General features: G+C 40.9%; 1 protein-coding gene and 1 long non-coding RNA gene across 5 annotated transcripts in view; one reads left to right on the top strand and one right to left on the bottom strand.

Moving 5' to 3' along the window:
- DLGAP1 (DLG associated protein 1) overlaps positions 1–27,492 on the bottom strand; it is an 889,418-nt gene that overhangs the window by 357,755 nt on the left and 504,171 nt on the right. The gene's annotated exons all lie outside the window — the stretch shown is intronic.
- The window catches only part of LOC131811672 (uncharacterized), a 365,766-nt gene that overhangs the window by 235,366 nt on the left and 102,908 nt on the right, over positions 1–27,492 (top strand). The gene's annotated exons all lie outside the window — the stretch shown is intronic.

The raw sequence follows: 27,492 nt of genomic DNA on the forward strand, positions 1-27,492 counted from the left end.
CTCTCTTGTATTCTTTTTCACTAAAATAAATCTTAAAAAAAAAAATTAGATTTGGGGCAGTGGGGGAGTGGACAACCCAAGTAACATTTGAATAAGCTATTTTAAAGAGCAAAAAAAGACAAATACACAAAGACAACAACAACAACAAAAAAATCCATTTAAACAAATAGTTTCAGTAAGTTGGTTTGTTTTTCTGCAGAGGCAAGGGACAAAATCAGAAAGCATTCTCTGTGTGCTTGGGGATTGATCATATAAGTAAGCACACAGGAGGCCATATTTGTCATGGTCATGGAAGGAAATGCAAGAGCCAAATGTTGTGGTGCTGGATTGAAATTGGAGGTAACCATATAAACCAGGATTTCTCAACTTCACTACTGACATTTGGGGAAGGCTTTCCTGTGCTTTGTAGGATATTTAGTAGTATCTCTGGCTTCGACTTACCAGATGTGAATAGTACCCTCCCCAGCTCTGACAACTAGAAATCTTTTCAGAAATGGCTAAATGTCCTCCAAGACCAAAATCTCCATGGTAGAGGATGGTTTGTCTAAGATGATGGTTTTTGAGATACAGATGTATGTGTATGTATGGAGATATGTGCACATATATGTATTTCCTAGTTCTATTGAGAAGACTTGGGAGCAATGATCAGTAGGAGCAGTGAGTACATCTCTAACATGCAGGTCTTGGACTACTATTCTTGACTAAAAGGAATCCTGGCTCCTTGGAAAAATGGCTCCTTGGAAAAATGTCCAGGTCTGGGGCTGGGAAAATACAAGTTGATCCTGGAACATCTTGTTATATGAAAAAGTAAGAGAAAGCTCAAAAAAATGTTGGACCTATCAAAACAGCTTGCTTGAAGGTGTTTCCTCAGACTAAATCTGGGGTAACAGATTCAGAAAATCTGAGCAACAAAATGGTAGAGTAAAATAAGAATACACAGTTTATACTAAAGAGAAAGCTTTTTTTTTTTTTTTTTTTTTTTTGTGGAATCCATGAATTAATCTAAAAGTGATGCTGATTCTTCTGTTTGAAAACCACAAAAGCTGGTCATGATTCAGGCAAGAATAATTAATGGCTGCTAAAACTAGTGGACAGAAGTAGGTGAGTAACGGTGTAACACTATATTTTCATCTTAAAATTTTTGGAAAACTGATGGCTTGATTGGTTGTGATTGCATGTAAGTGAATTCTTGTGTAAATGATTTTATTGAAATGTTGAAAGAACTCTAAATTACGGTGTATTCCAGATTCAAATGAGCATATATAATTACATTTGGCATCAGTGTCTGGCCACATAAATACTTGTTGAATGAATGATGCATCCGCATTAAGTATGACATATAGTTGTTGCGTCAATGTAGGAATTTAAAAAATGTGCCATTGTCACATATGAGGGAAGCAACCAGTTGTGGTTCTTTTTTTTTTTTTTTTTTTTTTTTAGCCTAAATAATTTTCCTCACATTAGCATGGAAGTTTAAATGCTAGGCTTCTAGCTTACATGTATGATTTAGTTTTGATACTGAAAAGCATTTCTTTTCTTTTTTTTTTTTTTAAGATTTTATTTATTTATTTGAGAGAGAGAGAGAGAGAGATAGAACATGAGAGTAGAGATGTCAGCAGGAGAAGCAGACTCCCCACCAAGCAAGGAGCCCGATGTGGGACTCAATCCCAGGACTCCAGGATCATGACTTGAGCCAAAGGCAGTTGCTTAACAGACTGAGCCACCCAGGCACCCTGAAAATCATTTCTGATAATGTGATAAGGAAGGCAAATTGGAATTACTTTGTACTCGGTCTTTTAATATGAAGTCCACTGAAATAATTGATAGGGAATACCAGCAACTGCAATTAAGTAATACACATTATAAATGTACATTGTACCTCACATCATTAAGCAGTATGATTATATTTTTAAAAATGTAATGTTAGAATAATTTGATTTTTGCTGACTTGTACACCAATGAGAACATTCTTCCCTATTATAATGTTTTCAAAAAGCTGGGATGATCTGACTTACAAACCAGTCGCGTAAAGCAGAAGGACCTTGCAGATTGACATGCCTGCCAGTGACCGTTTCCCTATATTCTAATTTAGCAGCTCCTCTTCCTCTGGGTGAATGTTTTGGATCTCCCCTTCCTTCTACCCCCATCCACATCACTTCATTCTATCCTCCATTTGCATTTCTTCTTCCCGATGCCTATCTGCCCCATCTTCTGTCTGTGTTTGTATCTTGCACAGCATCTGCTGCTCAAGAGGTTTGTTGAACAAATCTGATGGTAAGGACACACTTGGAGTTTTTCATTGTTGAGCTGAGTGTCTAGTTTTGGGAACAAGACCTTTTGACAACCCCCATGACATTGAAATTGTTGCCATGTTGATGTACTTAAGCATTTCTTCTTGGAGGAGCATTTAAGTGTAGAGAAGTGTTTCTTCAGTCATTATGCTGAAAGTTCATTGTGTACCTTAAAAATATTCCTAAAGAGACAGGAAAGGAGGTTGGAATTAAGTACTCTAACTTATGACCTTATAAAAAATGAAAAGAGAAATAAAGACATCTATTACAGATAACTTGAGGAGGAGGGTGAGAATTGCTTTTTATAGAGACCTTCCTATATGCCAGACATGGAACTAACTACTTGAGATTCATTAAGCTCATGTCACCTCCACAGTGCCGCGAAGTAGGTACAATTATCTCCCACTGCAGATGAAGACACTGAGCTATGAGAAGTAACGTTTCTCAAGAACAAAAGTTTTTAAGTCATGGAACCTTGATTAAATACAAGCATCTGGCTCTAAAGTCTCTCAAATTATGATTTCCATGCAGTTTTTTTTCTTGCCCTTTTGAAGGACTTCATTTTTATTCCCCCCCTTTTTTAACTGAAGTATGGTTGACACCCAATATTAATTTTAGGTTTATAGCATAGAGACTTTCTATGTGCGTATGCTATGTTCACCACAAATGTAGCTGCCATCTGTCAAATCACAAGGCTCTTAAGATACCATTGACTATATTTCCTGTGCTGTGACTTTCATCCCTGTAACTTACTCACTCCATAACTGGAAGCCTGTACCTCCCACTCCCCATCACTCATTTTGTCCATTCCCACCTCCCTTCCAGCAACCACCAGTTTGTTCTCTGTATTGATGGGTCAGTTTCATATGTTTCAGTTTCTTTTGACTATAAATGGAAGTGAAATCATATGATACTTGTCTTTCTGTGACTTATTTCACTTAATGTAATACTCTCTAGGTCCATTCAGGTTGTCATATATGGCAAGATCTCCTTTTTATGGCTGCATAATATTCCCCTGTGTATCTTTATACTACTTTTTTTTTATCCATTCATCTTTTGATGGACACTTGACTGGCTTCCATATCTTGGTTATTGTAAATAAGGCTGCTATAAATATAAGGGTGCATGTGTTTTTCCAAATTAGTGTTTTTCTTTTCACTGGGCAAATACCCAGTAGTGGAACTACTGGATTGTATAATTTTTGTATTTTTAAATTTTTGAGGAGCTTCCATTCTGTTTTCTTCAGTGGCTGTGCCAATTTCTGTTCCTACTAGCAGGTGCGAGTGTTCTTTTTCTTCACATTCTTACCAAACCCTATTTCTTTCTTTCTTTCTTTCTTTCTTTCTTTCTTTCTTTCTTTTTTTTTTTTTTTTTTTGTATTAGCCATTCTGACTAATGTTTGGTAATATCTTATTGTGGTTTTGATTTGCATATCCATGACAACTAGATATTTAACATGTTTTTGTGTTTCTGTGTCTTCTTTGGAAAAATGTCTGTTTAGGTCCATGGTACATCTTTTAATTGGATTGTTTTGTTGGTGTTGAGACATATTAGTTCTTTCTCTACATTTTGGGTATTAACCTCTTGTCATATCTATGCTTTGCAAACATCTCTCTTTCCCTCTCAACCAGCTTTGTTGGAAATTTTAATCATGAAGAGATGTTGAATTTGTTAAATGCTTTTTCTGCATCTATTGAGATGAACATAGGATTTTTATCCTTCATTTGGTTATTGTGTTGCATTGATAATGATATCGAACCATCCTTGCATCTCCAAATAAATCCCACTTGATCATGGTGAATGATGCTGGTGCCTGTATTGTTTAATGTGGTTTGCTAATATTTTGAGAATTTTTGCATCTATGTCCATCAGGGACATTGACCCAAATTTCTCTCTCTCTCTCTTTTCTGAAATGTTTTTGTCTGGTTTTAGTATCAGGGTAATTCTGGTCTTGTAGAACTTACTTGAAAGCTTTTCTTCATATTGTAGTTTTTGGAACAGTTGGAGGAGAATGGCTCTTAACTCTTCTTCAGATGTTTGGTAGAATTCACCTGAGAAGCCATCTGGTCCTAAACTTCTCTTTGTTGGGAATATTTTGATTACCAGTTTAATTTTGTTACTAGTAATTCAGATTTTCGATTTCTTTCTGATATACTTTTGGAAGATTGCACATTTCTAGGAATTTATCCATTTCTTTTCTAGGTTGTCCAATTTCTTCGTTGTAAGAGACAATGAAAAATTGTATGCTGACACCACACAGATACAAAGGACTATCATGTCTCTTTAATTTCTGATCATATTTATTTGGGTCCTCTTTTTCTTGGAGTCTTTCTAAAGGTTTATTAATTTTATTTACCTCTTCAAAGAACTAGCTCTTGATTTCATTGTTCTTTTCTATTTTCTTTTCTCTTTATTTTCTTCTCTAATCTTTTATTTCCTTCCATTTGCTTTGGGTCTTGGTGATGGTTCTTTTTCTTGTTCCTTTATGTGTAAGGTTATATTGCTTGGGATTTTTCTTGTTTTTTGGGGAGCCTGTATTGCTCTAAATTTGCCTTTTAGAACAGTTTTTGCTGCATCCCAAAGATTTGGACTGTTGTGTTTTCATTTTTATCTGTCTCCACATTAAAAAAAAGTTCTTTTTGATTTCTTTATTGACCCAATGGTGGTTTAATAGCATGTTGTTTTAGTCTCCATGGGTTGTGTGTTTTCTTTCCCGTTTTTTTTTTTTTTTTTCCTTCTAATTGATTTCTAGCTTCATACCATTGTGATGGGAAAGGACACTTGATACAGTTTCAACCTTAAATTTCTTGACTTGTTTTGTGGCCCAGCATGTCGTCTATTCTGGAAAATGTTCCATGCACACTTGAAAATAATGTGTGTTCTGTTTTTGGATGAAGTGCTCTGTATATCTCTGTATATATTTAAGTCCATCTGGCCTAATGTGCTGTTCAAATACACTGTTTCCTTATAGGTTGTCTGCCTGGATGATCTATCTACTGATACAAGTGGGGTGTTGAAGTCTACCATTATTACTTGGAATTTCTCTCTTTATGTTCAATATCTGCTTTATTATTTTTCTTTTTTTAAAAAGATTTATTTATTTATTTGTCAGAGAGAGTGAGCACAGGCAGACAGAGTGGCAGGCAGAGGAAGTAGCAGGCTACCTGCTGAGCAAGGAGCCTGATGTGGGACTCCATCCCAGGACGCTGGGATCATGACCTGAGCCGAAGGCAGCTGCTTAACCAACTGAGCCATCCAGGCGTCCCCAATATCTGCTTTATTAAAGTGCTCCCATGTTAGGTATATAGGCATCTATAATTGTTAAATCCTCATTTTGTATTGGTCCCTTTATCACTATGAAATATCCTTCTTTGTCTCTTGTTACAGTCCTATTTTATAATATATTTTGTCTGATACAAGTATTACTATTCTGGCTTCTGCAGCACACACACACACACACACACACCCCCCCCCCCCCCCCCCACCGCCCAGCTGCCCAGCTTCCTTTGCATGGAACATCTTTTTCCATCATTCATTTTCAGTCTGTATGTGTCTTCAGTTCTGAAATAAGTCTGTTGTACATATAGATGGGCCTTTTTTTTTTTTTTCTTAATCCACTCTGTCACCCTATGTCTTTTGATTGAGCATTTAGACCATTTCCATTGAAAGTATTTATCGATAGGTACACACTTATGGCCATTATGTTAACTGTTTTGTGGTTGTTTTTGTATATGATTTCATTTTTAAATAGAAGGAACTTCAGAGTAAAGTGATCTTGCTCACTTAATCTAATCACTCTAAGCCAGACAAGGCAGTCTGGGACTATTAAGGCATAGCCTATTATTCCCATGGATTCATAAATGAATTTGAAGTAAGCTGACAAAACATATCCCACAGTCCTGATCATTCCAACAATGGCTTAGGGTCACTACATCTGTTTCATAAGAGAGGACCTCCCCCCCCCCCCCGCCCGCCGCTGCCATTGGGCAAAGATGTGTGGTTCACCTAAATCAAAGCAGAAACCCACAAATCTAGTTAAGGGCAAAAACTGATGGCAACGTTAGGAACTGCTCTCATAATCATTTTTTTTGTCCATTTAAGATGTTTAGAGACTGTGAGGGGCCTTGCTGTGTGTCACTTGGAGGCCATCTCCCAGAATTGCACAGTCTCCAGTTGTGTGCTGAGAAAAGATTCCCTAGATTTATCCCTGGGACAGATGAATCCACATAAACATTTTCTACCACTATGATGTATTTTAGCAGAAGAAACAGTAATATGGACCAAACTACTTTTCTCTGAACTTTAAATTCTATGCTGTGGATTTTTGTTGTCTACCCCGAGCAAAATTGCCTTATTGTGTTTATCAAAGTTTCTTTTGCAAAGGGAAAGTGTTTAGCTGATGGTAAGGAAGGCCCAGCAAGAGTCTAGAGTGTAACATTGGTTTAAAACCATAAAAGAGGGGCGCCTGGGTGGCTCAGTGGGTTAGGGCCTCTGCCTTTGGCTCAGATCATGATCCTAGGGTCCTGGGATCGAGCCCCACATCGGGCTCTCTGCTCAGCAGGGAGCCTGCTTCCTCCTCTCTCTCTGCCTGCCTCTCTGCCTACTTGTGATCTCTGTCTGTCAAATAAATAAATAAAATATTAAAAAAAAAAAACCATAAAAGAAATAGACTGGGAGAGCCAGCAGTAACATGGCACAGAAAAGTAGAGGAGAGACCTGAATCATGCAGCTTCTAATGAGTTGGAATACTTCCCATGGGCTCAGTAATAAGATCTCTCCCCAGAGAAGTGGGAAGGAATTTTAAGGGAAATAACAGTGAATCTGGGCAGGGCAGTGTTATCTGAATTCAACTGTAGTACTGGGTTCTTTAGACAGTTTGAAGTAGAATGGAACAGCAACAGTGGTACCTTGAACTGACAAAGACTAACGTCTTCGGTGGACCACGTATGTGTAGATGAGGAACCTATGGCACATGGCAGAATAGAAGGGAGAAGATGAGAGATCAGCCTCCATGACTCCAGTCCTGTTGCCCTCAAGCTCCTCCTTCACATGGCAAGGACCATGTCTATAGAGCAGATCTTCTCCAAGAACTCTGAGTCAAGTTCAGAGTCCCTAACATGGGTGACAAGTCCTCCTGCCCCATCTCCAGTTCCTTCCCTTCATAACTCTCAGCATCCAAGCTGAGCTAAAAACTTTGGTTCTTTACTGTCCCATAGCTCAGTTACTGACTCGTCTACATGTGCTCTTCCTTTTGGCAGCAACATTGCTCCTTCTCTTTTCCTTCCTTTAGCCACTCCTTGGCTTAAACATCCAATTATTCCTTCCTCTGGGAAGCCCTTCCTTTGCTGGCCCCTGAAGTCTGGGTTAGTGACTCCCTCATATATCCCTGTGCTTGAACTATTATGCTGCAATGACCTGTTTATATATTTATAGTCACTACGTTAATAATAGTACTATTTATCTTAATGCTAGCACAAAAGCAAATGATGTTAATTATTTAAGTTAATTACTAAGTACTAAGTAAAACAAGTACTAAGTACTTATACTTGGTAAAACAAGTACTAAGCCAGCAGTTAAGAGCTAACATGTATTCTTCTATTTCTAGTGCCAGCACAGAGTTGAGCATATATAAGTACTCTAAATACTAGTGGGATGAAAGTAGCAGGCTAATTCAGACATGCATTTAAGTCTGGGACTATGTCCTAAAATCTTAAAAGGCAAAATTATTTATCGCTTTCTTAATACAAAAGAAGTATAATGGACAACAGAAAAATTAGAAAATGCTGTTAAGCAGAACAAAACAATAAATTTCTAACTTTACCAAGAATAAACAGTTACTATGTGTTACCTTTTCTTACACCTTAATTCACACTTTTGTAAGCTCCTTTTCCCAAGAATGTCTATTTAGACAATGTAAGTAGATCTAATATCTTGTGCAATAATATTTTTAGTCAAATCTCTATTGTTGCATATTTAATTATTTTTTTGCTTTTATAAACAGTGTGAGGAACGTTCTATAGATAAATATTTGTGTGTGTTCTATATTTTTCTTAGACTGAATCCCCTTGCAGTGGAATTACTGTATCAATGTATACACGAGCATTTCTGAAATTTGCAATCTTGTAAGATGAATTGGCAGATGATACTATGGAAAGGTTGGCTGATCCTCTGGCCAACGCTGGACAGAAAGCTAAATTTGCCAATTCAATGTGTGGGGAAATGTGTTTTATTATTTCAACTTCTATCTGATTTTGAATGAGGCTGAGTCCTATGCTTTGTGGCCACATCTTCTGTGAATGGTCTGCCATGAACACCCTTTTCCTGTGTTTCTATTGACTTGTGGAAAGCTTTATTTTAAGGGCAGAAATAATAGAAATTTTCAAGTAGTTACTTTGTGCCTGGCACTGTGCTGAGTCCACAGCACAGCAACGTTTTCCCAGGAAGCTCAGATTTTAAAATACTCTAATGAAATCATGACTCCCATTTCTTGAGGCAGTTTTTGGAGCAGCCTGTTTTAGAAGTCTGCATTTGTTCATTTTTAGCATTTAACATCTTGAGTGGGGGACTGAGGCACAGAGCTTGTGTAGGATGCCCCTGAGTTTTTTGCAGCTGCAAACAAGTCTTTCATTAGAAAGGCCCTGGCACGACAGGGTGCACATGTGGTCATTGCCCCAGATGCTATGGCCTGGGACTCTTGGCAGTAACCTTAAAATTAGGTCCTCCACACTTGGTGCACATCCCATGGATCCCAAAGGGACACAATCACAGCAGGTGTGATGAGGTGATCATGATGCCACTTTTCAGGGACACTAAAATGGGGAGAAGAATGGTTTAGGGAGCTCTTAACCTTTTATCCCAGCACTTGTAGGAAGAACAGCAATGACCATGGGCCCTTGAAATATCACGAGATAGATGCTTCCTTTTTGTGGTTTTGGAGACTGTCCACCCTGTTGTCATGGTTATGTGAAAGCTTATCTGAAATGGCCCCTCTGTAAGCTTCTTGGAAGGGGCCTAACAACTGCGTTCACCATTTTCTCTACTGTCTGCCCTATCTCCCCCTAAGAAAGACCTAAGAACACAACATGGCTTCAGGGTACAGACACTGGGCCAAGCTAAAGAGTGGACCAGTCCCATGAATTGCACTCCCCACTCACTCACTGAGGCCTGACTTGGTGGCAAAATCACTCTTCCCTGTGCTCCCTTCAGACACATGCCAGCATCTTACTGGTAGATACTGCCTTTCCTTGCACAGAGAGGCAAGTGCAAGCTTTGGGTTTAGGGGTTGGGGTTGAAATAGACAATAGCAATTCTTCTGTCTACTTTGGCTCTGGCTCCATGGGTGGATGGAACTCAAAATGTGCTCCTCCTGCAGTCCTGCCCCATTCATTCAGTCTAAACCTGGAAATGAGCCACCAGCTTCCTCTCTAGGCATGTGTCTTCCCCAGGGACTGGAAGTGAGAGGCAGGGCTGGACTGTGGCCACCTATTAGTTGTCAAGTGTAGATGTGATGCAGAATGAATAGGATACCTATTAAAATCTAGATTTCTGTGCCCTATTACCCTTTTATTGCATAGAAAAGGGTAGGGCTTGGGAGTCTTGTGTTTGTAATTTAATCATTCCCAGGTAATTCCAATATAGCACGTCTGGAATTTGGGAAGCAAAGAGTGGAGGCAGAATGGAACATTCATTCATCCTACCCAAAGCAATCTAGACATGCATCGCTTTGAATGTCTTCTTCCCACAAATCTTAACAGCAGTTTAGTGTTACTTTTGGATAAAGGATTGTCTTTCAAAATATAAAGTGATTATGGCAATAATTGCACTTAAAAAAATATTTTTTTTTGGTTTGTTTTTTTGGAGGTATAGACTATAAATGCAACATACAGGAAGTCAGGAAGTCATTTAGGAGTTCACATTTTGCCTCATATGTTATCTTGGCCTTCCCTGTGACTCATTTCCTCTTCCAACAATGGCAGAGTGGATTTATGTGCCGCCCTCTAGCTTAGGTGCCCTTGGGAGCGTGCCCTGGTCTCTGAGCGTTCCCTTCCATCTTGCTGCTCAGACAGCTTCCTTATGTGCACTTCACTCTTAATGAGAACTGCTATGGCAGACCCCAAACACCCACGGGCCCAGTCATAGATGTAGAAAGGTTGCATCAGAGTATCCAGAATGCACTTAAACGGCCTAATAAGGCTCCTTCCTAACTCCCACATGGTTAAATCTAAATGGATCTGGCATCTCCCTGTCCCTTTGGCAAGGGCCATTTGAAAGCTATTGGGCAGGGGCACCTGGGTGGCTCAGTCACTGAGCATCTGCCTTCGGCTCAGGGTCCTGGGATCAGGCCCCACATCGGGCTCCCTGCTCGGCGGGAAGCCTGCTTCTCCCTCTCCCACTCCCCCTGCGTGTGTTCTTTCTCTCGTTGTATATCTCTCTATTAAAGAAATAAATAAAATCTTAAAAAAAAAAAAAGCTATTGGGCAGATGGAGATTGTCCTAGTACCTCGAGGTGGGTAGGTGAATGAATGGATACAGCCTAGACCAAAGAATTCACAACATCCCACCTCCTACAGACTGTGGGTCAAAAAGTCATATGCATTTTTGCCTCCCCGTTCCCTCCCCTGTAGATCTAGCCAAAAACAACAACAAGTATCTCCAAAAAGTATCTCTTCATATGCTCAGTTGCAGGTGGGAGCAACCCACCATCTCCCAAGGGTTTAGGTCAGACTGAAGCTGTGGTATCCACCTCTAAGATGGAATGACACAGAAATAGCCTTGGGAAGAGCTCAGGCTCTGCTCCCTGGCAATTGGCAAATCTGCATCCCCTGGGATCCCTGAGCGGGCATAAAGGATATGACTGACAATGAAGTTACAGTATGGGCGGTGACAGGGGTAGCAGGGACCAAGACACATTTGGGGGAATGTGTCCTCTCTGTTCAGAAAAATGGAATCCAGGGCATAACCGGAACAGGAGTAGGGCCACTGAACAAAATCACTTTAGCATTGGCTATGACTATCCCTAAATTCTTGTTCCATATCCATTTGACCACTTGATGCTATGCACTTACTGGCCAGAAATAGAAAATACTTAAATCAGTGGTACAGGTCACTAGGAAAAAAGACCCAGTTTCAAGAACATGCACCCAGGACGCAGTGTGGAAGTCAGGTAAAGTAAGCCGGGCCTCAGCCTGATTTCTTCTGGAACATTTGAAAGGCAGACAGGTGATGAGGATTGGGGGTAGGACAGATTAGGGGTTCAGCATGCTGTGTGGGTTGGGCTCTACAACATATAGATGATGAATGGGAAACATTTGACCTTGGGAGTTGGCATGGGTTCAAGATAGATCACTGGGTGATGCATTGTACTTGGGAATTCATTCATTTATGCAACAAATATTCTAAGACTCCAGTCTCCATCTTCAGAGACTGTAATCTTTATCACTCTGTCTCTTGTTACTCTGGAGAGCATTCAGTGAGCTCAGAGTGGAGGATAAAATGAGAGGAAAATACAATGGCCTTTGTCATCTTTGTAGCCTATAGTCTGCTGAGGGACATGGACATGCGTAAAATCACCAAATACATGCAGTGCAGCCACAATTTTGGTGGCAGAAATGCCGTGTTGTTTTTCCATACCTGGACTCCATTTGTTCTCAAGACCCCGTTTCCTCTAAGGAGTTGGAGTCTTTTTCACAACCTTTTTGGTAATTTCCTAGTTAATTTAGAAATCAAGTTGAATTCAAAGTTTAAACTCTACTCTTTCAGTGGAAAAGATCTCCCCCAATCTTCCTTTGCTTCTGGGAGCAGAGAAGTTGATGCCAGAGTATGGCTCTGACCTGGAGCTTTTTCCGTCCACCTACTTACCATGCTCTTTCTGAGAGTTGGACCTCCTGGTCCTTGGCTACTGGCCTTCATCACAGCCTGCTCATTCTGTGTCCAGCCCCCCTGAGAGAGGAACTGAAAACCTGGTGTGAGTGCTTCCTTTCTCATAACTCGGTTGGTTTGGAACCTTTTCTCTTATTCAGACAGAATCAAGAGACATGTGAAGCAGGTAGGCTAGAAGGAGAGGACCCAGTATAATGTTTCGCAGGGGCCACAATTATACAGAAAAACTGGGAGACTCCTCACATGAGTCTCTTAAAAAGAGGTTGTGTCAGGGACACCTGGGTGGCTCACTCAGTTAAGCATCTCCAGCTCAGGTCATGATCTCCAGGTCCTAGGATGGAGTCCTGCATGGAGCTCCCTGCTTAGCAGGGAGTTGGCTTCTCCTGCTGCCCCTCCCCCTACTTGTACAAGTGCTCTGTTTTATTTCTTTCTCCAAAAAATAAATAAAATCTTAAAAAATCATATCTTCCGGGGCAACTGGGTGGCTCAGTTGTTAGGCGTCTGCCTCAGCTCAAGTCATGATCCCAGAGTCTTGGGATTGAGCCCCGCATTGGGCTCCCTGCTTGGCAGGAAGCCTGTTTCTCCCTCTCCCACTCCCCCTGCTTGTGTTCCCTCTGTTGTTCTGTCTCTCTCTGTCAAATAAATAAAACCTTAAAAAAATCTTGCACAGGATTCCAAAGCTGTCTCCCATAGACCCATTGATCTGAAGACAACAGGTTGCTGAATCTTGGTCATTTGAAGTCATTAAAAGCAGTCTAATGGCCTCTTAAACACTAAGTTACAGTTATGATCCAGGATTTGTCCCAGGCAGGGAGCAGCTGTGTGGGAGGGACAGTCTCTCTGGGCTACATAGGCTAGCTAAGTGTTACTTTTATTGAGCAACTTTATTTGGTCACTTAAAAATGGAACTGCATTTACTAAAAAAGGAGGAAGTGACAAAAGTATGGGCATTTCTGTTGCAGTTCATTCTTTTGAATTAGCAGCATGCCTGGGACCTTGTAAAAGCAGATTGTAGCTGTGTGAAGTTCCCAAAGGTTCCCAGCCTGAACAGAATGCCTTCAAGGTCTATATACAGGAGAAGAGCTAATAGGCTCCCTGGAAAGAGAAGGCCTTCCAGAGGAGGCTTACAAAGACCAGGTTATTGAAACTCATGTCACCAATTCCTTCATTCCTCTATTCATTCAGTACCTGTGTCAGTGTCTAAGGCATGGGCCATATGTTGGGTGAAGATGAATGGATCAGTAGTTCGAACCACTAGATATTCTAGATAAAGGTCTTTTCTCTGCCTTCAAAAAGCTTAGAGACTTACTGATGATATAAGATTATATAGAGAGTAAAATAAGCTTTTTAGAATTAAGTAATTAAAAACAGTAGTAAAAAAGATCGCTCGTGCTGTCCATTTTAGGAGTTCGTGCTAAAGAGGGAGGCAAAGCGGACATGACTGGTTGTTTGGGGTCCAGCCAGCACAGGTCCAAAGCAGAACCATGAGGACAGGGTATAATTGGGATAAAACGGCAAAGAGAACACGCATTCATGAAGCAGTAACTAGATTCGTCCAGCTAGAGTGAAAGGGGGTCTTCTTTTTTGAACGCATGAAACCAAATAAGGAATAATAATAATAAAAAAACAACCCATTCTGAATTCAAACCGCCATTTCATTCCTGAGAGCCAGGCATCTTTACCCAAGGGACTTAATCTCATTCAGCCTCAGATTATTTTTAATCTTTGAAAATGGGACAAAAAAAAAAAATACCCTAAGAGTTACTATAATGACTATAAGAAAACATACTTGCCTGGCATTTGGTAGGCCCTCTGCAAGTGCTATACTTTTTTTTTTTTTAACAGTTTATAAAACACTCCATAGATACTGTCTCATGTGATCCTTACCACAAGCTGTGTGAGGTGGAAAAAGCAGGTACAAATACCCTTACTGTATAGGTCCTATGAGATTTCTACTATGCCACGGCTCCTTAGGGAAATAGAAATGCAACCATATGCCATGGTTAGCTCAAACATAGACTTGAGGAGTAGTTGAGATGTTGTTATTTTTTTTGTTTTGTTTTGGTTTTTTTAAGATTTTTAAAATTTATTTGAGAAAGCGGGAGAGAGTGAGAGAAAGCACAAGCAGGGGGAGCAGAAGAGGGAGAGGAGAAGCGGGCTCCCCACTGAGCAGGGAGCCTGATGCGGGGCTTGATTCCAGGATCCTGGGATCATGACCTGAGCCACTGGCAGGTGCTTAACTGACTGAGCCACCCAAGGCGCCCAGGATGCTGGGGTTTTAATTCTATAGGCAATAAGAGATCAGTGAACATTCTAAAACCGAAATGGAATAGCAGTATTTGGGAGAGGTTAATCGGGCAGTGGTGGGCAAAATGAATGGAGAAGCACTCATTCAAGAATGACTCAAGCAAGCATCTTGGTGTTTGTTGTTGCTTATAGAATAATGGGTTACCACCCCAAAGGATGGGCAGATGACACAATTGGACATTTCCTCTTATCAACAAGACAGGTACAGTTGTCCATCTGCTGCTCCTGCCTACCCCTTCTTTGCAAAGTAACAGTGGTGACAATAACAGTAACACAAATGACATGGTAACTGCACGTCTGAGTACCAACAGCGTATTAGAACTGTGCATATATGGCAAAACGTAACTGAGGAGGATTGCCGTGATCCAAGAGAGACCTTCTCTAGGGTCACACAGCTAGTGTTAGAACAGAGATTTGAGCCCAGCGCTCAATCTAAAGTCCAAGACTTTTCTATTCTGCCATTTTCTTCAGCACGGTTTAGGAGGTTGTCTTCAAAGCCAAAGAAGAGGTTTTATCCATACAAACCTTATGCCAGAATCAAATATTCAACATTAGCTTCAGTAAGTACTTCGATGAGAGACGCAACCAGCCCATAATACATAGTTCTCTGCTTGGGGTTCTCCTGGACTCATCCTCTAGAGGTCAAGCCACTGCCTTAGAGGGCTCCCTGATGGGCTCAGAGCCTGCACCGCTGACCCTCCCTGGGTTCTTCCTATCAATTTCCCTTTGCAAGTCCACACAGACTTTAGACCACGTTTCAACCCGTGATCTCCTCCTGATGTGAATGTGCCGAGAGCCTTCAGGTCCATGTGCCTTCCCTGCGTGAAGGCGTCTAGGATCTGACCTACGCCTCTCTCCACTTCATCTCTGTTCTTGTTCTGTAGTTTTCCCCCTGGGGGCATGTCAGCTGTGGTTCTTTCCCACAGATCAGGTTATTTCCGGCTGGTGGTGGACCTTTGCTTTCTTATCCCATTTCTTTTCACTCGCCGAACTCCCCTTGTCCCAGGAGAGGTTCTTGTTCCCTCTGATGTCTCCAGGATTCCATATGCATTTTGCCATTCTTTCCCCAATAGTGTACTGAAATCTGGGTACATTCTGTTAGATTGTGAATTCCTTGAGAAAAGGCCCTGTTGTCTGATAACCCTTGTGAAATTTCTGGTCTGCAGTAAGAATTTAAATATGTGTGAGTGAGTGAGTGAATAAGACACTCTTGGAATGTTGAGACCTTTGTGAACCACTGTTCACTATGTATAAAACGATTCACAATTTGGAGACCTGTAGGGGGTGATGTGGCAATTGTTAGATTATCCAAGAACGGAGAAACAGGAATGACGACCCCTGACTGAGAGTCCTAATCTGCATGTTAAAAGCCAGCGAAGGTGGAAGGTGGTTGTGGGGTGGGGGTGGGAGGGAATTGATTTTGCATGGGCATCTGAAGTCTGTCAGCTCTGACATGTGAGCTACAGGCCTCCACTCTTAATAAAAACAAGCTTGCAGGGAAGTCATGGAGGGAGCACAGGAGGGCTTATGAGCTCTGAATGAAAAGAATGCGCAAACGAGCTGTGAACGGAGGTTGAAAGGTGGGTATGCCCTGGAGAGGCCAGCTTCTGAAATAATGTGCAGAGGGAGTGAAGCGTATGATCTAGACTGCGCTGTACATATGCTTTCAAGTTAGTTGTGTGCGTTTTGTTGTAATCCCAGCTTATAGAATATGTTAACGATTTGCATATCTGGATTTTAGCCACCTAACACTTCCACCTCTTTGAGATGCAGTGCTAGATCCGAAGGAACCAAAACAGGTATATCCCCAAATCCATGCATCAGCATTTATGCCCTTCACTCCTAGGAGGTCCCCTCAGACACGTGGAGCCAGTTTAGCCTTGTCTTCCATGCAATTCTAGAAAAGGACAGGCAGGTATTAATGTGGCGAAGGGTGAGGACGTTCAAGTCAGATTGCGTTCATTCTAGTCTGGCTCTGACATGTAGTACCTGGATCACCATGTGGCAGGTACTTATATTCTGTGCCTCAGTTTCCTGAACTCTTCAGTGGAAAAGAATAATAGACCCCCAACAGGTAGGATTGTTGTGGGAATGAAGAGTGGGACAGGCACTGGTTGTAATGGGTGCTTTTCTAGCATCTAAGCTCAGAGTGGAGTAGAAGCAGGAAATGAGATGGTGGTACTAAGGCAGGTGTGTTGAGAGCAGTCAGCTGAGGTCTTGGCAGCAACGTGGGCAACAAACAAAACCCACACCTTAAAAAGGTCAATGCTTTGGGCTATTGGCCCCCAAACTGGAAAAGATGAAAAAGTACCCTGTCTTCTTGGATCTTTCAGTATGACCAGGGGAGCTGGACTGTGAGTAAATGATGGTAGAATGTCAGGTATGACAAGTGGTTTGAGGGAAAACAAAGTGGAGCGTAGAGAAAGTGGTGAGGGGATCAGAGAAAGCCTCTCTGAGGAGAACTTGGGCTGAGACCTAAATGATGTGAGAAAGTGACTGAAAATCTGGAGCAGAACATTCCAGGCAGAGGGAATAGTGTGTGCGAGGCAGGGAGTCTTGGTGTGCCTGGTGGGTGTTCAGACATTGGAACGGAAGTTCCACAAGGCAGGCCTGTTTGTGTTGTGCACTGCTCTATCCCAGAGACCTAGGAGGACAATGTTGTGCACGTACTATTTGATGCATTAATGATCTGTAATGAATAAATGAATGTAAGGTATTCAATGTACTCGGCATATCAGAAGTGAGGAGAAAGTCCACAAAATAGGGTTCAGAGCACGTAAGGCCCTCTGCTCCATCGCAGGAACTTTGGCATGGCTCTAAGAAAAATAGGAGGCTGCTAGGGGCGGGGACCGGGTGAATGGCCTGATCTGACTCTGAGGCTAGGTGATCAACAACATTTGGGCTTGTGCCTTGCTCGCTTCGATCACTTGATTTAGGGGAAGCTGGCTATCATAAGGACACTCAAGCAGCTCCATGGAGAGGTTCACATGGCCAGTAACTGAAGCCTTCTGCCAATAATCAGAAAGAACTTGATGGTCACATGAGTGAACCATTTCGGCATCAAATCCCGCTGTCCCTGTGAAGTTAAGGGATGACTTATACGCGCTAATACCTTGAATGCAACCTTGTCAGAGACTGAGCCAGAATGTCCAGGTAAAACACTCCTGGAATTCCTAGTCCCCAGGAACTATGTAGACACTGAATGGCTATTGTTATTGTAAGTTGCTAACTTTTGGGGTAATTTGTTATACAACGATAGGTTAAATTGACTGATCCTATTTTAGTCAGTACCTTGAACTTTCATTGAAAACTGTCTTAAGAAGAGTTGCTAAGGAGTAGGGGTCCCTGGGTGGCTCAGTGGGTTAAAGCCTCTGCCTTTGGCTCAAATCATGATCCCAGGATCCAGGGATCGAGCCCCGCATCAGGCTCTCCACTCAGCAGGGAGCCTGCTTCCCTTCCTCTCTCTCTGCCTGCCTCTCTGCCTACTTGTGATCTCTGTCTGTCAAATAAATAAATAAATAAATAATCTTAAAAAAGAAAGAGTTGCTAAGGAGTAAAAATCACATGTAGCTTGGGATGGATTGATTGCTTCTCGCCATCCCCTCCTTCCCACCTATAAAAGCAATAACTTAAGTAAACAAAACAAAACTATGTGGTTCAATCAAGTTCTATAATATCGTTCTCTGTAAATGAAGTGTTGGGCATTGCAGTCAACTTTAGTATCTTTAAACAGACAAACTAATCCTAAAATTACACAGTTGTTTTCATTAAAGCTTCCTCTTCTTTATCCAGATTTCTGACAAATCCTCACCTGGCTTTGAAACGTCTTCTGTTTGTTCTCTTTATAGAGCTTTTTAAGACAGCTATATAGAACACAATAAACAGATGCACTTGAATGAGTGAAATAATTTTGCATTTCCTGACTTTTAGTAAGGACTTAAAAATTTCCCACAGAGCAAGAGAGAGAGGAGAGTGACAGAACAGTGTATATAAGATTCCTTTAGTCTATTAAGGAACTTGTCAGGAACAAATGAACACCTTAGTCCACCACAATGGAGAAAGCCACAGGCTATGGAGTGGGAAGAGCATTTTCTTCCCTTGTTGGAAATGTTACCTACTTGTTCACCATAACACTTCAAATGTACAGTGAAGACAAAACTATGATTAAATTCTAGTAAATCAGAGATGAAGATATAAATGGAACTTGTAACCTGGGGTAAAATCCTTTAGCTTGGACTGAACTTAGAATTTGCCAGTGATTTCTACTGATTTGCACTTGTCAGACATGGAACATGGTGGAGAACACTAGGCTCAAAATGGAAAGGGAGCCTAGTGAGACAAGGGTGAGGGGTGTGCCCTGGCTTCTGTACTAAGCTCAGGCTCCAGGGATGTGTTACTCCTCCCATGGGGCCCCTTGGCCTAAATGGAGATGCTGGCTGAGAGCCTGGGGGCAGGAGCCAAACTGAGCAGAGGTGGAAGGAGTCTTCACAATTGGATGATAAATGCAGCAGGCTGCAGGGAAGCAGATTAAGACACAAGGTTGATCCCCAGAATCCCCAGAATCTAGAGACAATTCTAGAAAGGGTGAAGGGGAGAGCTGTAAGATCGGAAGCCTGGAAGACTCTGGAGGTTCAGAGAGAGAAATACCTTCTTTACCCACGAGCAGAGTCATCAGGGATCATCCATCCATTTAATAGTAACAGGAGCCAGGCTCTGTTTCCAGGGATCTGCTCACACGTCTGTGTTGGATTCTGACAGCAACCCTCTGAGTGTTATCTTCCCAGTTTGTGAGGGAGGAAACGGAGACTAAAAGAGCAGCAGCTAAGTCACTTGCCCAATGACTCCGAACTAGAAGCGCACATGTTCAAAGGCATCTGACTGAACTCTCAGTATCAGTTAGATGCCCTGCCCTGGATGGGAAAGCTACAGGGAATACTAAGTATTACAGGACTTGAAGACAGAAAAGATATCTGGGAAAAATATTCCTCAGACTTGGAATTTTCCTATTCAGACTTGAGTTCTTGGAGAATGAGAATGGAACAAATGTATTCGATCTGAAACCGTGATCACCAAGTCTGCCTAAAGAAAGTGCTGGGGACTCTGTGGGTCACCTCCTTCCTGAAGAGGAGGAAGGGGTACCAGCAACCCCCATGGCGGACCAGGATGGTCTGCAGCCAGAGTGAAGACAAGCCAGAAACCTTATCTGTTTGGGACCTCTTTTCTCCTGGAGGGCAGAAGTTCATTTTATACAGTATCTAACATGTAGCAGATCATTAACATCTCTTGAATGGAAATGTGTTATTCTCAAAATTTGAATGAAATTCTTTGTTTTGTCCAAACTATGAGGAAATTTTTTCTACACTTAAAATACTCTCTATGGATTGGATGAGGCTGGTGCAGTTTGGGTAAAAATTGGGAGATGTGGCCCCTAGCAGGAGTGATTCAGTCTAAGCATGAGAATGACGGGAGACTGGTCACATTCTTGGGCTTTTTCTTTTTTTAAAGATTTTATTTATTTATTTATTTATTTATCTATCTATCAGTTAGAGAGAGAGAGAGAGAGAGAGAGAGAGAGAGAACACAAGCAGGTAGAGCAGCAGGCAGAAGCAGACCGAGAAGCAGGCTCCCTGCTGAGCAAGGAGCCCGATGTGGGACTCCATCTCAGGACCCTGGGATCATGGCCTGAGCCGAAGGCAGCAGCTTAACCAACTGAGCCACCCTGGCTTCCCTTGGGCTTTTTCTACCTAAGACTTCTTGATACTGCTATTAAAAATAAGGGGAGGGGATTTCATTTTCAACTTTGTTTACCAGTCACTTTCAAGGAAAGTCAGTTAGCATTTTTCTTGCTCTCTAGTCAGGTTTCTATTCCACATCTCTTTTCTGGTTATTTAGTTCTCTGGGATCAATCTTCTGTCTTAATTCACTGAGTCCTATCCTTTCCCATTTCTGACTCTGACCACCTTGTGTGACCACCTGACCCCCTCATTTTCCAAGGATGAAAGAGGTTAAAGTGATGAATACAAATTTAAGAAGGAAGGAAAAAAAGGAAAAACAAGCTTGACTTGGATGTTGGGAGGCTTGGCTTCATAGATGGTCAGGCTTTTCTAACTTAATTATGAAATGCTATTTTGATTTTTGGGCTCATCAAATAACTTATTCATGTTAAAGTTTTAAAGGTGATCTACTACAAAGATGGAGGATTATCTACTGTGAAAGACTTTTTTTTTTTCCCCTTGGCGTGAGCAAAAGGACATTGCTGCCAGGAAACAGTTTGGGCCTACCATAGGATTATTCCCTTTGTGAATTTGCCAATCAGTATGACTGTTCAACCATTGCAAAGGGGAGATAACTCCAACTGCAACCTGTACTTAAGAAAAAAACTGACATTAAAAATAAACCTCAATTCAAATAACAACCAATATCCCAATTTTCTTCTAAGTGATCCCATTTAATATAATAAAGTGATAGTGTATAATTATCTCAAACTTATAGGTGTTGTTCCTATGGCCTCAGTATCACAGTGCTTGGATTGAGGTATCTGGTGTGGACCAAACTGGATTCCTCCCAAATTCACATGTTGGAAGTCCTCACCCCTAGTACCTCAGAAGGGGCTGTATTTGGAAATAGTCCTTCAAGGGTCATTACAATAAAATGAGGTCATGAAGGGGGACCTCATTTGATATAACTAATGTCCTTATAAGAAGATGAGTCTAGGGCACAGACCACCACATGGGACCACGTTTGAGACAGAGGAGAAGATGACCATCTACAAACCAAGGTTGCTACTAGCAACCTGATCTTGGACTTGTAGCTTCCAGAGTTGTGAGAGAATGAATTTCTGTTAAGTCAGTCTGTGGTACTTTGTTTTGGCAGCCCCAGCCAACTAATAGTCTACCATGCATATTTCGTCACTTCTGTCTGTCTGTCTGTCTGTCTCTCTCTCTCTCTCACACACACACACACACACACACACACACACACACACACAGATTGAAGAAGATGGAACAAACAGGTCTTTACCTTTCTTCCTGCTTAGTACCCCCAACCCCAAACTGCAAATAAGAAAAAAATAGATTTTGGTAGCTAGAGTGCTCCCTTCCCTAAGAACATTTCTAATGCTGACCTTCAAAAGGTAGTTGCCCCAGCCAACTTTCTGCTGATGGTGTGAGCTGACACCAAGGCTGCATAAGACGGAGAGATGACAGATGCCACTTCCAGAGACTCTGGGCATCTGTGGTTTAAGAATTATTGTCTGTAATGAACACAGCTACTGAAGAAAGTGTCATTCCCCTTAGAAGGGTGTGAAGGCATCAAGAAGTTAAGAATCCTCTTTTCATTGAGAAGGTTCTGCTGTGCTTCTTGGGTCTTTGGGGTGGACAGAGGGACCTGCCAAGCCTTCTACCCTGATGAGGTGGGATTGGAAACCTATCCATGGTATCCCTGGAGAAAATGGTGAATGTGGCTTGTGCTCTAATAACCAAGTTTGGTTGCTTTTAATATGCAATTGGGTGGCCTTTTGTTAACTTTGTTTTCATTTCAAGAATACTTTGAATTCCTTGTATCTAGGGTAAGAATCTCAGTCTTAGGCATTTCTCTAGCTATTGAAGGCCAGGCTGTGCAGGGAGAGAGCATGGGTCTGAATGGGTCTGACCCACATGCTCTTAACTAATCTATGTTTTTGGTTTGCCTGTCTCTAAAATGAGAATAATAATATTCACACCATCAGATTGATATGATTAAATGAGTTAATACAGATAACTTCCTTAGAACAGTCCCTGAAATGTGAGTTGACTAACATTACTTCAGAGAGAACATGTCCAATTGAATTAAATAGTGTGCTTTAAGAAGAAAAGAGAACTCACCAGCAAAAGTATGAGCCATCTTACAGAAGCAAACTTGAAGCAACAAATCTATACCACTCCTTGATCTCTGTATATCTCACTGGGAATATATACGATTATAAGAATTGTTTTGTTTGGAGCAGGATCCAAGCCTTGGAAGTATCACTGAGCACTAGGTTTGGTTCTAAAATTTATAATACAGAAATAGAAATAAAAAAGATCAAAGGGTTAAAGGGAATAAAAAAAAAAAACATTTCCAAGAGTTCTTAAATATACTTGGTTAGGATCTTTTATACAAAAGAAAGACAATAGCATCTTCTTACGGAATTTCAAGAGTTAATATGTTCTCCAAAGCACTGGCTTCAAATAATGAGGTTTCCTTCATGTATAATGAATATATTAACACAGTTTCAAGAATGGATGCTGAAGATACTTTGAGGCTACCTATTTATAATCTCTGTAGATGAAAATTATCAGATGAACCAAGACCAAGGACAGTACTATCAGCAACCTCCTTTTCTAGGAAATGGGACTCAAAATTTGAATCTTAACAATGCTGGGTAATGGTACAAGGTTGTAACATGTCATGTGTCTGATGAGGGATTTCAAAGCTTAGGTTATTTTATTCCCTTGTTTTTCCTTCAATATTTTGGTTGCACCAATGACTTAAAAAGAATGAAAAGTAATGAGCTTCTCTTACAAAAGCCTCTTGATTCTCCACTGCTGTTTTAGATGGCAGGGTAGCTGGATTTTCTCTGACCAGTGGAATGGCCCAGTCTAACAATGTCGTGGGTAGATATGAATTAAAACTCTGGCTTGGCTCATTTGTTCACCACACTTCATAATAGTCACTAAACCAGATTAGTCCAGGGCTTTAACTAATGTGTCACTTGTTTGGTTTCCACAAGCAACAGGAATCAATGAAAAGGAAATCAGAATCTTACATATAAAGCCAAACATTAAGAAATTAGATCATTTCCCATGCCAAATCAAAACAGATTGATCAATTTTATATGTGCTTTATTGCCTGGTCAAATTTCAAATTATTTACATTATTATATCGGCAGAGAGCTTTTTTCCCCTGGGAATTTACCAGATCTAAAACAAGCAAACAGACAAAAATCTTATGAATATTTTCTTTATTGAAGAAAATTGTCCAAAACCATGAGAGACTCTTAATCTCAGGAAATGAACTGAGGGTTGCTGGAGTGGAGGGAGGTAGGAGGGTTGGGGTGGCTGGGTGATGGACCTTGGGGTGGGTATGTGCTATGGTGAGTGCTGTGAATTGTGTAAGACTGATGATTCATAGACCTGTACTCCTGAAACAAATAATATATGTTAATAAGAAAAAACTCTCAAGCATTAGGATGATTTGGTCTCTAACTGATGAAAACCTCTTTGGAAAAATCCTATCGTTTTCTTTGTGTACTGAAGTTATTCGTAATGGATGGTTCTGATTTGTTGCTAATAAAGGATGCCAGCGATGAGCTGAGTCACTGCTAAAATTAACACCAAATTTTGATTGAAAAAAAGAATCCCATTTGTCTTATTTTATTTAAACCCTGACATGCTTTTGGACTTCTTTAATTTTGAAGATAAGGTTTTCATACTAAGTTCTTGATAGTGTTAGAAATCAGTCTTATGTCATGAATGGGATAAAGCTACTTGTTTGTTCTTTGTTTTTCTTTTTTAAAAGAATTTATTTATTAGAGAACAAAAACATAAGCAGGGGGAGTGGCAGGCAGAGGGAGAAACAAGCTCCCCACTGAGGAAAGAGACGGATTTAGGACTTGATTCCAGAACCCTGGGATCAGACCTCAGCCGAAGCCGGGTGTTTAACTCACTGAGTCACCAGGTGATCTTCAATAATAAAGAAGGAAGACTGGAGGGTAGGAGAGATGCCTCTAGGTTGGTCATCCGCTTCCCCCCACCCCCAGTCCCTAAACCCACTGTCCCACCATTCTTTCTCCCATGCCAACCATTGCACTCTAGTCTACACACTTTGGGAAGGTATATATTTTATTATAGGTAAGATGTTGATTTCCTAGGTCATCCTCCCCACCCTCCATCTTGCTGTTAGTTTCCCAGAACTCTTTCTTTGCACATACAGATGGTATGTGGTTGTGTATGTTGCCTACAGCCTGGCTTCTCAAGCACTGGGTTAGTGGAGTTTGTTAGTGTGGTATCTTTTATAGGGGAATAGCCAAATATGAATGTCTGACATTGGTGAAAGTGTAGAAGGAAAAATAAAACATTCAATAAGGAACAGTTAACAATATCTCTGAGGAAAGTTTGTTTTGAAGAAAAGTTTAAGAACAGAAGCACCAATGGTCGTAGGACCCCGCATCTCTATGCTGGTACCATTCAGCATTGGTTTCTGGCTCTGTGCCAGTCATCTGTCTGCCTTCAGGTTCGTTTCTTGCTTTTCCCTTGCTCTGCATCATGGGGCTGGTTTCAAACTCTATTTCTGAGTCTCCCTTACAATGGGCTTGAGGTAGGTTGAATCAGTGGGAAATTGAAGGGCAGGAGCAAGGAAGAAGCCAGGGTATTTCTCCTTTTTGTTTCAAGGGACTTCAGTGGCTGAGAAACCCAGTTGTGGCTTTGGGTTCTGTTTCCTTCTCCCTTTCCTCTGTTTCCTTCTCTTATGCTGAGGCTTCCTTCTGCTACTGTTTTTCAACTCTTACCACCATCTTTGTAACCAATTCTATATATTAAATTACCTCCATTGAGTCATGTGTTGGGGTTCAGCTTTCTTTTCTTTTCTTTTCTTTTCTTTTCTTTTTTCTTTCTTTCTTTCTTTCTTTTTTTAAAGATTTTATTTATCCATTTGACAGACAGAGATCACAAGTAGGCAGAGAGGCAGGTGGAGTGGGGGGAGCAGGCCTCCCACTTGAGAGCCTGATGCGGGGCTCCATCCCAGGACCCTGGGATCATGACCTGAGCCAAAGGCAGAGGCTTTAAAACCACTGAGCCACCCAGGTGCCCCATAGGACTGCAGCTGTATCTCTCCATTGTCTTACTCTGGAGAATTTTACTGGTCAGAACATGTTTTCTTATATTTTATTAGGTAATCTCTCTCTCTCTCTTTCTTGTAAATATAGGACAGCATCACCTCCTGAGTTACGTAGGGTTGAATTGATGTGTGTGGTTGACCCAATTTAACATTTTTAAAAAAGATTATTTATTTATTTATTTGACAGAGAGCACAAGTAGGCAAAGAGGCAGGCAGAGAGAGGGGGAAGCAGGCTCCCCACTGAGCAGAGAGCCTGATGCGGGGCTCGATCTTAGGGCCCCGAGACCATGACCTGAGCCGAAGGCAGAGGCTTAACTTACCGAGCCACCAGCTGCCCAATATAACATTTAATTGCTTGCATTTAATATCACATAGATAAATCAGTTGGCATAAATACTAGTTTATTCTTTTTTCTCAAAAAGAAAGCTGTTATTTTCTACCTTTCTAAAAAGATTATTCATAAGATGGGTGAGGTGTTAGTAATAATTAGACTAAATAGTAAGCATAAATCACATTAGGGAAAAACGTATCTTACTGAAGAACACCTGTCTGCATGTTTTGTAGTCCACATGATATTTTGTTTCTTTAAGGGAAACAAATTCATTTATTTAAATCTTAAAACAGATGGTATATGCTAGGAAAAACATTAGAATAAATGCAGCTTTATAACAATATCTGAGATCTGAAGGCACAGTGAGATGTGAATCCCACATTACTCCTATTTTTTATGCTACTAATGAAATATTTTCATGTTCAGGAACAAGCTGATGGGGGCTTTTTGCCTATTAGATTTACCACTTCAAACACAATTGCTTGAGCATCCCTAAAAGACATTATAGGACTAGTTACTAAATCCTACAGGGCAAACACTCCAAAAATGAGACAGAGGCCACTTACTTCATCATTTGTGGAAAGTCATGTGCCCATCTTTGTTGGTCCCAAATTAAGGGGTAAGCTCACTATCCTGGAATGATGTTCTGACTTCTGCCTAGTTAACTCCTCTCATCCTTTAAATCTACAGTCACTTGGTACCACTTCATGGAGTCAAATCCCCTCACAGACTGTGCCTGCCCTCAGTAGCAAACATCACACTATACTTGTTTGCTGAATTTTCAGAAACCTCTCTCTTTCCCACTACACAGGAAGCTCTGTGAGGGCAGGGGCTGTTTCTAATGTTGCATATGCTTATTGTTCTAGTGAATAGCACATAGTTATGCTTAATGCCGACCAAACGAATGAGTGAATGGACAAAGAATAGGCAACGAATGAGTGAATGAACAAAGAATAGGCACAGAACTTCTCATGCTTAGGAAGTAGTGATGGCACTGAAACAGACCCCAACTTCTACTTGAGGCTTCAGATGGGTCTGCTTAACACTGCTTTCTTTTATGCTAGCCTGAGACAAATTCACTTGGAAAAGATGGTTTTTCTCCCTACCAGTCCTCAAAAGGGTCTGTTTGTTCCCTGTGTTTTCCAGTTGTAGTATTAAAACTGAAAGAATTTTGGTAAGCCAATATTAAAAAAAATAGATATCAATGTGGTGAATTACATGGGATGACAGCTCTCTATGTCTGAGAAATGGAAAGGTTGGTAAGGACTCCAAACCTGGAAGAAAAGGTTAAAAAAAAAGTATTCCTTAAACAGCAGCACATGAAGGCAAATAATTATTCAAGTAAGTTGCCTTATCTTCCCTTCATTTAAAAAAATCAAGTGTTTTCAGACCCTCGACAGAAGAAAGCTCAGAGTTCCCACATATGTGCCCCATGCTATCAGACAAATGCAATTTATCTGGATTTTATTCAAGCATTAATGTTCCAGTTAGAACAAAACAAGTGAATTAAAATGTGATTGACTGTGGTTTTGCAGTGGTTCAGCATTTTTGGTATTAAAAAGCATCAAATTGCACACATGTACAAATACATATGAAAATATTTCAAGGGGGGAGGAAATCAGTATAATGCAGTGGAAATGGACATCTATACACTTAGGTTGCATTTTATAATTTTTAAATGGTTGGTTTTTAAATGTTAGGGTAAACTGTGGTCATGACAAATATATTAGAAAATTTTTGGAGCGTAGTTGTTTAACTTGAAATTGGTGTACAGGTCCTTCATTTTAAATATTCTTCATTTGTTGATTTATCATTTAGTCCAACTCTGCA

This window comes from Mustela lutreola, chromosome 11 (assembly GCF_030435805.1).
Source record: "Mustela lutreola isolate mMusLut2 chromosome 11, mMusLut2.pri, whole genome shotgun sequence".
NCBI lineage: Eukaryota > Metazoa > Chordata > Mammalia > Carnivora > Mustelidae > Mustela > Mustela lutreola.